At 36.4% G+C, this 14030-nt stretch overlaps 1 pseudogene; it reads left to right on the top strand.

The window, feature by feature from the left end:
* Window positions 1–13175: 13175 nt before the first annotated feature.
* LOC131830399 (large ribosomal subunit protein eL6-like) lies at window positions 13176–13745 on the top strand (annotated as a pseudogene).
* The last annotated feature ends 285 nt before the right edge of the window (window positions 13746–14030 follow it).

The raw sequence follows: 14030 nt of genomic DNA, 5'->3' as shown, positions 1-14030 counted from the left end.
TAAGAGGTCTTACAGATTCTGTTTCACTCATTGAGAAGCCAAAGGCCATGTAAAGAAGATCAAGGCTAATCTATCAGAAAGCATATGTGAGGGTACCCTTGAGGATAAAAGGTCACATGGAAGAAAAAGGAAGGATCTTAGCTGACAAACAGCACCAACCGCTAACAGTGTGAATGAAGCCATCTGGGATGTTCCATCCTTAGGTGAATTCCCAGCTGAATGTGAGTGATTCCAGTCAACACTAAGTGGAGCAGAAAATCTAACCCATAGAATTAAAAGAATTGTTGTTTTGGAGCACTGGGTGTGGTGCATAAACAGTGAATTCTGGAACACTGAAAAGAAATTTAAAAAAAATTTAAAAAGCAGAACATGATTGAAAATTTAAAAAAAAAGAATTATTGTTTAACTTTGGGGATGGTTTATTACGGAGCAGTAAATAACTCATGTGGATTTTTGGCAAATATGTTTTTTTTTCCTAGTCTGTGGCTTTTGTTTTTATTCTCCTTAAAAATGTCTTTTGCACAGCAGAAATTTTTAATTTTAATGAAGTTCTTCTTACTACATTTTTCTTTTGTGAACCATGTTTTTGGTGTTATATCTAAAAAGTCATCATCAAACTTAAGGTCATCTAGATTTTTTCTTATGTTATCTCCAAGGAGTTTTATAGTTGGGTGGTTTGTACTTAAGTCTGCAATCCATTCTGAGTTAATTTTTGTGAAGAGTCCAAGGTTTGTGTCTAGGTTCATTTTTTTTTCCCCCATGGGGATGTTGTTCCATCACCAGCTGTTAAAAAGATTACATTTCTTCATTATATTCTGAAAGAGGCTATTTTTTAATTAAAAAGAAGACACCATTACAAACAAAATAGTTAAACTTTATGTGGTATGTGTGTGTGTGTATGTGTGTTACTGTGTAAATGCTTCCTTATTATAAATGTGTGCAATCAATAGCTCACTTTATAAAGACATATCTAAAGAAGAGTAGACAGGAATATATAACAACCTGGCTTTAATTATGAGATATCCAGTAAAAATCTCATGGTGGTATTTCCTGGTTCTCTTCAATAGAATAAGAATTAAATCTTGTGTCATTAAATGAATTAGGGGATAGGAGCCATAAAAGGAAGTATCCTAGGGATTCCTCAATCTTTAATTTATCTCATATATTGTTAGGCAGTGAGCAGTGAGAGTTCCTCAACATGGTAGACTTCTCAATTCTGTTCCCATTCTTGAAGAAAGCATTTTAAGAAATCCATGGGGCTCCCCATGCAGGAAATGTGAGCCAAGATCCCCAACAGAAATGGGGACATCCAGTGGGAATTCACCCACTTCCAAGGGAGTGCCCCTTCCCACCTGGGGAATACCTGGAGTATTACTCTCCTAATTCTAAACCAGTAGGGTGTTTGTGGATATACATGAATTTTTCTTGAAATTGTGGTGATGACTAACTGCTTCAGGTTGCCAAGGTCCACTTATGACTTGAGATGACAAAATTCCTGATTGTAGAATTGACTGCAGTATTTACTTTATGCTTCCATCATGTGGTTCTGAGAAATCAACTTCCCACCTCTAGCCTACATCCTGTTTCCACTTCTTCAGAGTCTCAACTACAAACAAAAGAGAGAGATGGGGTGGGGGTGAGGGAGAAAGCAAAGGAGAAAAGGAGGGAGGGAGAGAGGGATGAAGGAAGGAAGAAGGAAGGAAGAAACAAAGTTGAGAGATCAGTGAGTAGGGAGATAAGTAAAACCTGAGTTTAGATGTAGTTTTAGATTTTGTCTGCTAGACCTCTTATGACTTGTCAAATTTTATGGTTTCTTTGCCAAATCTCCTAAATATGATTTCAAAACAGCATGTTTCTTTAATGTGTATTATTGCTGAGTTGTTTTGTGGCTTTGTTGTAAAAGTCTGGTTTTAAAAATAATATGAAAGCAAAGATTCTCAGAAAGATTGTGAGGTTTCATTAGAAACAAGGATGAATAACTCACCCCAGGGGGAAAAAAAAAACGAAACCTCTCTATACAATATGACCTAGCCAAAAAAAAAAAAAAGTGGAAATGCATTTCATAATTTGTCAGAAGTTTAAGGACATACAGCAGATGTATTTTTTTACTCCAAATTAACTGAATTTCTTCTTGTTTCAAGTTTCAAAATGAAATACTTTCTCACAGTTTTGGTGTAGAGTCCATGAAACTGATAAATACTGTGTTTTGTATTTATTGGATAGATAAACAGACACATTTCTAAGTATTCATATAAACATAATTATTCTAACTAAAAATGTTCTATGCTTAAGTAGATATATTTTTATGTATTTTTTAATATTTATTTATTTGAAAGAGAGAGAGAGAGAGCATGAGCTGGGGGAGAGGCAGATGGAAAGGAGAGGCAGACTCCCCACTGAGCAGGAAGCCAGATGCAGAACTCGATTCCAGGACCTTGGAATCATGACCTGTGCTGAAGGCAGATGCTTAACTGACTGAGCCACTCAGGCACCCCAAGTAGATTTCATTTTTATGATATCATTTTTATTTTTAATCTCTTTCAACAATTCAGATTCTCCTTTTTTATTTATGAGAGAGTATCATTTTTAATTATTTTTTTCCTTTGAACTAAAATGTTGGAAGAAAATGCCACTGATATAGCCATCACTTGAATAACTCATTGTTGCATATTTGTAAGTTAAAGTTCCTAGAATTATGACTTCATGTTTTATGCATTTAACTACCAGATAATGAGTAGAGGATAGAACATTCTTGGTGTAACAATACTTGATTGGACAGGAGGGAATATTTTGATTATTCCCATATAATTTGATATTTCTTTTTTCTTTTTTTTTAAGATTTTTTTTATTTATTTGACAGAGATCACAAGTAGGCAGAGAGGCAGGCAGAGAGAGAGGGGGGAAAGCAGGCTCCCCGCTGAGCAGGGAGCCCAATGCGGAGCTTGATCCCAGGACCCAGGGATCATGACCCGAGCCGAAGGCAGAGGCTTTAACCCACTGAGCCACCCAGGGGCCTCTATCTTGATATTTACAAATATTGATATTAACAAACATTTTTATTATGGATATAAAATTTCAAGCTTACAAAAATTTTTAAAAATTGAACAAGATTTATACATTGTTTTTTATATTTTTCCCTATTTCTTTATTACTCTCTCTCCTTCTCTCTTTTTGTGTGTGTATGTTTGTTACACTTGCCTGGGCTATACCTAATGGAAATAATAACTTAGTAGATGAAGGAAGAGGTTCAGATATGTATATATATATGTATATATACACATGCCATCCTTAGAATCATTGTCCTAGAACATGGTTTCTGAAATTTCAGCTGAGCTATGAATCACCTGTGTGACTTATTGACCTTGAGGGTATCCAGACTTTATCTCAATGACTCTTATGCAGTAGTTTCAAGGTGGAACAATCAAATATGCATTTAAAGTAAATGGCCTGGTCAACCTGTGTTTCATATTCGCTTACCACATTTTGAGAAATGTGACCCTAAAATTTTTGCACATGTAGCACTTTACAAATTATTTAGTGAATGAATAAAATAAATGAATGAATGAATGCACCCCCCTCATAGAATTATTGTGAGGCTTAAATGAGATAATATGTATACTCAGGTTAACTTAACTAACTTGGGTTAGCCCAAATTATGATTAATTTGATAAAAGCCATAAATCCAGATATTTTGAATTTTTTTTTCTTTTCCACATTTATCATTATTGTCCTCATCAGTTACTCTACCTTTAGTGTAGTTAATGAGAGAGTCAAAATTAAACAAATAATTACATAATTTATTATTTGACTCATTACGGTAAGGCAATACATAATATGTTTAGGTATTATGGTAAGGAATGGAGCAGATTAATTTAGTTTGAGAATTTGAAGAAGTTTTCTGGGGATGCCTGGTTGGCATGCCCAGTTGGTTAAATATCTGTCTTTAGCTTGAGTCATGATCCCAGGGTCCTGGCATCAAGTCCGGCATTGAGCTCCTTGCTCAGCTGGGAGACTACTTCTCCCTCTGCTTGTTGCTCCCTCTGCTTGTGCTCTCTCTCTCTATTTCTCTCTGATGACTAAAACCCATGCACAAAACCCATTTGTTAGTAGAATTGTTTGGGGTAGACAAGAGAGGATAAAGGCCATGAGGAGACTGTTGCATTAATTCATGGAAGGGGTGATGGTGACTTGGGTTAGTGGGTGCCAATAGTATGGGGAAAATGTGGAGAGATTCATAATCTATATTGGAAGTGGAATCATGGTTTTTAGTAATGTAGTGACTGAGAGCAATGGATGAGAAATTGGAGATGTTGGGGTGATTTCTAGGTTTCTGGCATAAACTAATGAATAGTGGTTCTCCAATTTAATATATTATCCCCTGGGAGCTTTTAAAAAGAGCCCATACCTGAACCCCACTTCTAGAGATTTTAACTTAATTTATTTGGATGGGGCTCAGACCTTAGTTTTTTAAAACTCCCAAATACTCCATTATCTAGTATTCAAAGTTGAGAATCACTGGGTGGGGTCACTGTAGATATGGAAAGGAGTCAGATTTTGGGGAAATACAATAAATCCCATTTTGGCCATACTGAATTTGAAGAATCTGTGAAATACTTGTGATAGCAAGTGACATCAAGCAGGGAGTTGGATACATGGTCTGAGATCAAAAGATCAGTCTTTTATGATGACTAGACATATGACTTGGATATGAATTTAGAATGGTATTTGAAGCCATGAGAATTTTTTCAGCTCTGGCCAGAGAGGGAGTCACCTTAATTATAATAAAGCACTGGTCTTTTTTCCCCCATGAATAATGCAGAAGCCCAACCACCCCCTAAACTTCATCTAATCATTTCTTGTAGTTCCCATGGATGGTACATGCAAATTCATAAACTGTTGTCACATTTTTTCCCTACTGTTGTTGAGTTCTGTCCCCTCACAAAACACTTAAAAGATGGTATCTCTCCAGAGGCACCACTGGAGGAGCCCAGTGTGTCAAGGAGATGGTGCTCTTGATATATTCTTTCTAGCTTAAAAGCCTATAGAGCTATCCTTCATTAACTGGAGTCACACCCTTAATTAACTTTACCAGACCAGAGTCACTTGGAGGTCCTAAAGGCCCTTTTCCCTGCTCTGTGTCATAACTTAAACAAAGCAGACCACAATGTCACTAGGTCCTACAATAACTCCTTCTGCCTTTTTTTTTTTTTTTTTTTTTTACCTCTTTCCTCAATAAGATTCAGATGGGCACCCAAAATATCTCACTTGGGAGAGAGGAACCATAAATGAAGGAAAGATCTTGTGTTTATCTCCATTCTAATTCCTCCAATCCTATTTAGGGATTAACTCTTTATCTTACTCTGAACCAAAACTCTCATGAAGCCCCTAGTCATCAAAAGTGTACAAGACCAGAATGAATCTCAGGAGCACTGGGTGTGGTTTTAGATAATGTTGTAGTCTACCCTCTTACTTGAAAATGTGGGAAGCAGAGACTTAAAGTTTGATTAAATGAAATCAGAGTTGACTTTGCTCTCTATCTCTAGAAAATGTTTACACCAAATATGGAAAGCAAGTTGCTTGACATAACAGAAAAATACTGCCAAACAGCAATGGAAATTGCATATCAATAAAAAACAAGGGAATATCCTTTGACAAATATTTTCAAAAGCTAAGAATTACATTTGCTATGGTAAAGTCAATGCTCCAGATGCTAATAATATAAAATAGAAATAGTTAACACAGATTGTTGCATTTTAGAGCTGTCTAAATTACCAAAACAAAAAAGTGAAAAACAGCCCAGGTCACTTAATCTGTATCAAGAAAGACAAAGTTTGAAGCAAAAATCTCCCTCATAGATTTCAATACAGTACATGATATTGGTAGTTTGATCATCTGAAATGGAAGGAAAGTCCATTCACTTTTATTCTGGACTACAGTTTGAGGAAAGGCCAAGTACATAGCAATGTGACATTTCTAAAGCCAGCCTAAATCATTTTAAGCGCCACCATAGAGCTACTGTAAACAAAGCATTGTAGAAGCTCTCTGGAAAAAACAGCATTCACCTATGAAGGAAATAAATTAAAAGGCTCTCATTTTAAGTTCTGTATACCTTTCATAAATTTTCTAAAATGTATTTGGTCATTTTTAGTGAGTAGAAGTAATTTATATTTATTTTCCAAGTTTTTGGAAGAAAGAAACTTCAGGTCCTTCTTTGGGCCACAAGTAATTTTGGATCTCATTCTCTAGCCGATTGAAGAGCTCCTTTGTCTCTGTTTCAAATAGAAATGGAAGCGGATCACTGAAGAAATTTTGCTTAGGTTTCTCTTTTTATAGAGGCACTGCTAGGGCTCTTAGCTGAGAAATGGCTATAAAAAATTACAACCAGAAAAGCTGCAGGTCTACACATTAAACACCGAAGAGGAAAAATTGTTAACAGTGCCAGTAATAAACACTGTAGACAACTAAGCATTAAAGTTTCTCCAGGAGCACCTGATAAGACAATGTCAGCTGTTTCTGACTAGACAACTGTTTTCTCTGGGTCACAGATACTCAATTAAGAGAAAAGTAAATGTAAAGAGATCACGAGAAGGTCGTGTATTGTTCATTGCCAGAAAGGCACTGATCATTTTTCTACAAATGAAAGTGACAGTAGGATCCCCTCTTTCAGTCACACGGTTTTAAAAAGTGTTTTATTTGAAGTTTCATCTTAATAATGAGGGACATCTGCAAATGTAAGACATTTAGTGAGAACTTCTCTGCTCTAGGAAACTTGAAACAAAGTCACAATGTATCCTTCCTTCATTGGTCATTAGCAAAAGGAATCCCGGACAATGATTACTTAGAGTATTTTGTGGAGGAGGCCTCAATTTTATCAGATGTGAGACTGCCTTCTAATAATATCTATCAACATCTTTAGTCACCTGAAAATAAATTTATAAATAATATAACCTACTGGCACACATAATTCCTAAAGCATTAATGTATTGCTTTAATAGTTAAAGCAGAAATAAGTATAAAAGTTATTTCTAATAAAATCCTTAAAACAAATATGGAGACAAAACTATACCGGAAAACAAAATGTGATAGTCAGAGGTTCCCACATATAGAAACACCATGTTTATGAATGAAGACTAATCCAAGTGCATTTTACTTATGACTAAAACATCGTAAGAAGCATTGGTATTGATGATGTGCTTTTCTTGAAATTGATTTGTTTTATTCTTGATAAAGTACTTATGGAAACAAAGTATAATATTCCATCGTTTTACATGATATTTACACTTCTAGAAAACTCAGGGTATATTAAAATAGTTCAAAAATGCCTTGTATTCATATGTAAAATGGATTATATTCTTGGCTTAGAAAATTGTAAACAAGTTTTAAATTCACATGAATGTCTAGTGGGAAAATATAAATCCATATAGAACACAGAATGAATATTCATCATGTGTGACTGTCCCATGCATTCCAGGAAGTCTAGCATCACTGATTTCTGCCCACTAAATGTCAGTAGGCTTCCCAACCTTGAAGATAGAAAAATATCATACTCTAGGGAGCAGTAAACTTTGTCACCCCTTTTCCCTGTGGAAAACCACTATTTAGACAATTTAATAGAAGGACTTGGCACTTTCCTCATGTGATTCTTTTGTACTGGAAAAAGCAAAAGACCCTCCTTGCAAAATTAAATCATGATACACATCTCATGCTAACAATTCCAAAAATCTGACGTCCAGTCATGGTATATTGACTTAAGCATTGAAAAGGATCTTACAAGTCAACTAATCTAAGCCCCTCAATAAGGGATAAGGAAATTGAGAGCCATGAAGTGTTGGCAGCTACTGAACACAGACACGGTAGCTTTATTAGATGATGAAGTATTATTATTTCTCTATTTCACATCACCTTTATTGTACAAATGAGAAAACAGGTTTTGTTACGAGGCAGTAGCTCTCAGTTTAGTCTAACTCCATATTCCATGCATTCTATGGTACGTCTTCCCTGAACAAAATCCCAAAACTGAGTAGTGAGCCAAGACTTACTATTTCTGCTGGCTTCATAGCCTCAAATGTCAAGCGTTATTATGATGCTTATGCATTTCTCCTTTACAGGGTCCTCTTCACCCACTTCTCCTCCTGTTTCTCTGCATCAGGGGTTGTCAAACTGAATCACTGACAAACTGCTTCCATTGAAACATATTACTGATGGATGCTTTTATGCTACAAGGGCAGGTTTGAGTAGTTGAGATAGAGTTTTATGGCCCATGAAGCCTAATATATTTACTAGTTGGTCCTTTATAGAAAAAGTTTGTTGACTTTTGCTCTAAATTAAAAAAAAAAATGTATATACCATTTTATTGTGTTGCCATCAGTATATACTATTCTTTTGGTTTTTTTTTTTTTTTTTTTTTTTTTGCCTCCGGTAATGCACTAATGAATGTTAATTACATAGTGTATTATTCTTTTTAGAATTACATCTGTATTTCTTTAAAAGTGCTTTTTATAAGTAGCTAATTAACCCAAGAAATGACTCTAAAAATGGAAAGTTATCATAAAAGGAGAGGAAAGAAAGAATTCAGGACAAATGGACCTATCATTTACCAAATAACTGTACACAGATGCCATCTATAGGTAGGATGAGCCTCCAAGCCTCTCATTCTCAAAATTAAAAAGAGTTATATGAAGATTTTTTTCAGGATTATTTCCCATTTATTTTCAAGTAATTAGACTTGTGCAACAATGTCAGTTGGTAACAGGAACTATTTATTTTCTGATAATACCGATATCTGTCCAAATTAAAAGCTGAGAAACTTTGACAAATAAGAGAAAGTACAAAAGTTACTTTTACTTAGTCACATAACATTTTCTTTACCTAGTTCTCAAGAAAATATTATTTCCATATATTGAACATTGATTTGAAAAATGTAGTTAGTAGTATAAGGGCCTATTTAGCCAGGGCGGCCCCACCTCAGTTGAACAGCCATTTTGTTGTTTATGCAACAAAACTTAAATTGACCCTGCCCTCACCGGAACTTACTTAAAAACAAGTCCCTGAAACCAGTCCCAGGTAACAAAGCCCAAATACAAGGGGGGGGGTCAGGCCAGGTGGAGACATCCAATCAGTGTATGGGGGGGGTGCATACTGTCTCCCTCGTTACCAAGGAGTATAGGCCCCGCCCTCTGGGCGCCTTTTGGGTGCCAATTCTGACCAAGGTGTTAGGCTAATTCAAATATCTACTAGGGTAAATTGTAATTCAGTTGGTCACCTAGCATGACTGTGCAGCTTTCTCTGTGTGTTACAATTTCATTGGCCACCTATGCGTGGCCAGACCCAACCACATGGCCTTTGCCCTTCAAAGCTAGTCTGTGAAGCAGAGAGAGGTCGCCCTTTCTGTAAGAGGCGTGGCCCTGAATATTCAGCTTGATTCTTGATGCTTGGCATGAAATAAAGCTTTGCTTGACCTTCGCGTTGTATCTGTCTCGTTCCTTTAATCACGGACCCATTATTGGGGGTCCCAACATTGGGGACCCAACAGTAGGCAGGTGTGTCAAATTACCAAATTATTGCTTCTCAGGGTGAAAAAATTCACCCTTTTTTTCCTGTTCTGTGTGATAACAACGCTAGACCTCGTGAAATACTGTCGGTACAGGGTGTTGGAGGGACTTTGGAGGAGAGAGGTTTCTTCTTTCTGTTTATGTGAGGTGTGCTCACTTAGTTGAGCTCTTGCAGAGTGAATGGCTTTTTTCAGCAGTGTGCTGGCATAAAGCAGCAAGTGGCACATCCCCAGCTTACCTCAGCACAAACTCTACTTTGAATAGTTTCCAGCAGCAAGTTCAATGGCGCTCCTGCGGGTGCCTAACAAGTTCTCTGGATCAACCAGCTCATTTCCAGTAAATCAACAGCATCTCCCTTTAACATCCCTGCTGCTTCCAGATGGTTTTCTGTGAGTTCAAATGGTACCCAAGCTGGATTTCCTACAAGTCAGTAGCAACCTAAACAGAGAGCTTCCCAGCAAATTTTATCAATATCTTAAGAGATAATTCTCAATTCAACTGGACTCTCTCTGGCCTGGAACAACCCAGTGCATCTCAACATCCAATGGGCTTTGACTATACCCTTTCCAATGAGAGTGGAGTCCTAGCAGTAGGGAAGATCCTCTTCTTTCAAGTTTGTTCCTTCTTTGAACACCCTCCCTCAGTAACTTTTGTGTATCACTTAGGGCCCCTGTCCCTCAACTTTAGTCAGCTCCCCATTAGTCCCATACTCTGTCGCTATCTCTTTATACTAAATTGTCCTGTTTAAATTACTGCATAGTTTCTGTCTTCTGATTGGAGCTTAGCTAATACAGCAGAGAAGTAAAACCAAACATTTTGTCTGATAGGCAAATCAGCTTTTTACAAGCACAAAAAACCCAGGGCATGAATAGGCTTTTGGTTAAGCCTTAAAATGAAGTTACTGAATCATTTGCTACTTCTGAACCTGATCCCTTTTGTGTATGAGACTACCTCTGGGAATTATTGTTAACAATGACATGGGGGCAAAGGAAACACTCAGTTCTCTCAGCCTCCTAGAGAAAACAAGGACGTAAGAGAAGCTTCCTAGTTTTCCTCTTTAGTATTGAAAATCTTATTTGAGTTTTATTTACATCTTATTTATTATTAGCCAGACTTATTTATATATTTCCATTAAATTTTCTGACTTCCTCCCTCCTTTCCTAGTCCATTCTGTAGGAAAGTGGAGACAGTGTTGCAGTCAGGAGAGATTAACGTTTCCCAAAACTCTACTTCCATGCCAACCCCCACCCAGAAGCAAAGTCAGTCCTGAGGAATATTGGTACATAGATTAAGGTTTTCTTGGTTCTTTTTGTCTTTTTCTGTTTTGAGCTGTCTCCTTTCCAGTTCTTCACTTTATCCCCTCTAGATTCCCTAATTAGCTACCTCTTCAGAAATCTAATATTCAAATATTCAAAGGACAAATTTCATACTTTATTCTGTTTATTTGTCAGTGTCAGGTGATATTTATATCTGGCCTCTATTCTAGGATTGCAGCTAATTTATCTGCATTTAAACATTTAGGTTAAAATTTCTTTAAATATTGTAAGTAGACAGTGTGTCAAAATGTAGATTTCTGGATCCTGTTCTAGACTTACTGCATCAAACCTGAGAGAGCCAGGATCCATAAGCCTGCATTTCTAATAACTTTTCTCCCATACTAAACTGCTGGCCTGTTGATAACAGTTTACAGTGTTTTCCCAATATATATATTTGCATTTTAATATTGTAACTTCTAGTCCTAGATGCCATTTTCCATTGTTCTATCACAGTCTAGAATGGAGTATTAGCCTGGACATTTAAATCTTTGTTATTAGGGAACTTGGAACCCTTGCATGAAGGTTTACTACAGACTTCTTTAGGCCTGAAAGCTAAAGTCCTTAGGCTCAAAAAGGCTGTGAAGTTGAGCTTCACAATGGGCTTTGAAAAAGTAATATTTAGGTTGTTCATTTCAATTCTAGGCAATTTATTTAGGCATTCCAGGCACTTTATGTGGACCACTGTAATAATGATGTTGCTGATATTGAGGACATCCAAAAGCTGTAAGGCTAAGGTGTTGATGTGTTCTTTTTAAAAACTGATGACATCCAGGATAGAGATAGGACATGGAAGTGAGTGAAATTGGGAGACAGTGTTGTCAATGTATTTAGTCATTCCTGGGTGGAAGTCAGTGTGGGATAGGAGATGTATAGATACTTAACGTTTTCCTAAGTCTCATCACCCCCAGAAATGTCAACAATTGAATAATCCTTTATCAAAAAGAAATTATTTGAAAACTTTCTCTGACTTGTGTAAAAGTATTTTATTGTGCAATTCAGTGGCTCCCAAACATAGCAGGACCTCAGAATCATACAAAGTCCTGATTTAAAAATGTGGATTATTGAATCCTACTCCAAACTTACTGAATAAGAATCTTAGAAGGTGAAGCCCTAGAATATCTATCTTTTTATCTTTGTCCACTTTTTGACTTTTTATTTTGAAATTATTATAGGTTTACAGGTTACAAAAAAATGTTAAGGGAGATCCCATGTATTCTTCAGCCAAATTTTCCCAGTGGTAACATCTTACATAACCATAATGCAATATCAAAACTTAGAATATTTATTTTTGTTACCTCTCTAGATAAATGATTCTTCAGTTAGCTGGAAATTGAATAAATGAATGAGTAATTATTCAAGGAAATTAGTTAACTTGGCTATTTGTAATCCTGGAATATTTAGCAACCTAATCATTGACTCAAAGATTAGGCAGTTCATTCATTGCTCTGATTAGAGGAATAATTTAGCATGGTTCATCGAAATTCTTTAATTAGTAAGCTCTTTCCTCTTTTGGGTGGGCTTTGTATCCCCTCTCTCTATGAATCAGCTCATACTGAATGAAGTTTTTTACTCAAGTTTCTTTGTCATTTCCTACCAGGACTTTGCAGATCGATGGATGTAAGAGATATTGGAAAAGTGGATCTGTTTTGATCAGTACTATACTGGTAACTGTTGAAATAATTTCTTCTTTCTTTTGACTTTAATTCTCTCTTCAGAAAATTTGTCTCATTTCACCTTACTTTTTATTCCCCCATGTTACAATTACTAATTAATAGTGGCATTAAATTAAAATGATCCCTTCCACCCTATAAATCACTCAACTATTAACTTAGTTCTTTTCAACTTAGTATAATTTTAAGCATTAGGAGACATGGATGCTAATCTTAGTTCTATCACTTGCTGATTGTTTGACCTTGACCAACAAACTCGACCCATCTGATTTAACATTGTTATTAAGAGAATAAAGTAGATGCCATCTTCCCTGTTACTACACAGACTTAATTTTGTGTCATCCATAATACATTGTATAAATGATGGAATAAACTATATTATTGAGAACAATAATAGTAATGGTTAGGAATTTTCAGCAGGAATTTCTTTGCTCTTAGTGGTGGAAGTTCTGTTGTTGCTGTTTTTTCCTTTCCTATGTATGTGTTTATTTAAACTTGAACTGGAAATTCTTCTAATCTTTATGTTGTACAATTTTGGAATACAGTTTGGAATGCTATTCAAATTATTTTTGTACTCATCCTCTTTCCTGTGTTATATAAAACATCCATTTATTTGGGCACTCCTTCTAGTTGGTGGTGATAAGCCTGGTGGCTCAGGAGTAGTTAAACTTCACAGAATGCCTAGATGTTACTCTTGTGAAAATATTCCTTGAAAGCTGTTGAGCTGAGGCAAAAATCCCCTCAGTTAGCCTGTTAGAAAACTTTGATCTAGTTCCACTCTCAACAGCATTCTCATCATCCTCTGTGGGCACCACAGAGGTAAGTGGATGGTTTCCTGAAGCAACTGAGCAGTGGCTTGCTTTTGTGACTGCACCTCTGACACTCATTTGAGTTTCTCTCTGCAGAACATACCAGAAATTTGTTATTGCCACCTCCACCAAAATTGATATCAATAGTGTGAAAATCCTTGAACATCTCACTGATCTTACTTTAGGAAGAAGAAGCATTGAAAGCCCAGACACCAGGAAGATGAGGTGTTTGACACAGAGAAAGAGAAATACCAGCATACAGAGCAGCATAAGATTAAGGAGAAAGCTGTGGACTCACAAATTCTGCAAAAAAGAAAAGCTATTCCTCAACTGCAGGGCTAAATCCACTCTGTGTTTTCTTTCACAAGTGGAGTTGATCCTCAGAAACTGATGTTTTAAATTTCTTACAAAAACCTAATTAATAACTTATACAATTAAAAAAAAAAAGGGTGTGTGTGTCTGGGTGGCTCAGGCAGTTAAGCGTCTACCTTCAGTTCAGGTCATAATCTCAGGGTCTGGGGATTTAGCCCCAGGTCGGGGTCCTGCTTAGTGGGGAGACTGCTTCTCTCTCTCCATCTGTCCACCCTCCCAGTGGTGCACTCTTTCTCTTTCTTTCAAATAAATAAATAAAATCTTAAACAAACAAACAAGCACCAGGTAGTATTCAGCAAATTCATTCTTCTT

Source organism: Mustela lutreola, chromosome 4, assembly GCF_030435805.1.
Source record: "Mustela lutreola isolate mMusLut2 chromosome 4, mMusLut2.pri, whole genome shotgun sequence".
NCBI classification, from domain to species: domain Eukaryota; kingdom Metazoa; phylum Chordata; class Mammalia; order Carnivora; family Mustelidae; genus Mustela; species Mustela lutreola.
Note: the sequence above shows the minus strand (reverse complement) of the source record. Positions and strands in the feature narration are given on the sequence as shown.